Raw genomic sequence first — 877 nt, forward strand, 5'->3', positions numbered from 1 at the left:
TGGAGCAAACAACTTTGAGCTTAAGCCTCAGTTAGTTTCTCTAATGCAACAGAATTGCAAGTTCCATGGACTTCCATTGGAAGATCCTCATCAGTTTTTAGCTGAGTTCTTGCAAATCTGTGACACAGTCAAGACTAATGGGGTTGACCCTGAGGTCTACAGACTGATGCTATTCCCTTTTGCTGTAAGAGACAGAGCTAGAATATGGTTGGACTCACAATCTAAAGAAAGCCTGGACTCTTGGGAAAAGCTAGTCAATGCCTTCTTGGCAAAGTTCTTTCCACCTCAAAAATTGAGTAAGCTTAGAGTGGAAGTCCAAACCTTCAGACAGAAGGATGGTGAATCCCTCTATGAAGCTTGGGAAAGATACAAACAATTAATCAGAAAGTGTCCCTCAGACATGCTTTCTGAATGGAGCATCATAGGTATTTTCTATGATGGTCTCTCTGAACTATCCAAAATGTCTTTGGATAGCTCTGCTGGAGGATCTCTTCATCTGAAGAAGACGCCTACAGAGGCTCAAGAGCTCATTGAAATGGTTGCAAATAACCAATTCATGTACACTTCTGAAAGAAATCCTGTGAACAATGGGACAAGTCAGAAGAAAGGAGTTCTTGAGATTGATACTCTGAATGCCATTTTGGCTCAGAACAAGATATTGACTCAACAAGTCAATTTGATTTCTCAAAGTCTGTCTAGAATGCAAAATGCACCAAGCAGTACTAAGGATGCTTCCTCTGAAGAAGAAGCTTATGATCCTGAGAACCCTTCAATGGAAGAGGTGAATTACCTAGGAGAACCCTATGGAAACACCTATAACTCTTCATGGAGAAATCACCCAAATTTCTCATGGAAGAATCAAGAGAGACCTCAACAA

The 877-nt window shown here is 40.8% G+C and overlaps 1 non-coding gene across 1 annotated transcript; it reads right to left on the reverse strand.

The window, feature by feature from the left end:
- Positions 1-298: 298 nt before the first annotated feature.
- Positions 299-406, reverse strand: LOC130937867 (small nucleolar RNA R71). The gene has a single exon (XR_009069061.1). It is a non-coding gene; the product is annotated as a small nucleolar RNA R71 (small nucleolar RNA).
- Between the last annotated feature and the right edge of the window lie 471 nt (positions 407-877).

This window comes from Arachis stenosperma, chromosome 6 (assembly GCF_014773155.1).
Source record: "Arachis stenosperma cultivar V10309 chromosome 6, arast.V10309.gnm1.PFL2, whole genome shotgun sequence".
Classification (NCBI taxonomy): domain Eukaryota; kingdom Viridiplantae; phylum Streptophyta; class Magnoliopsida; order Fabales; family Fabaceae; genus Arachis; species Arachis stenosperma.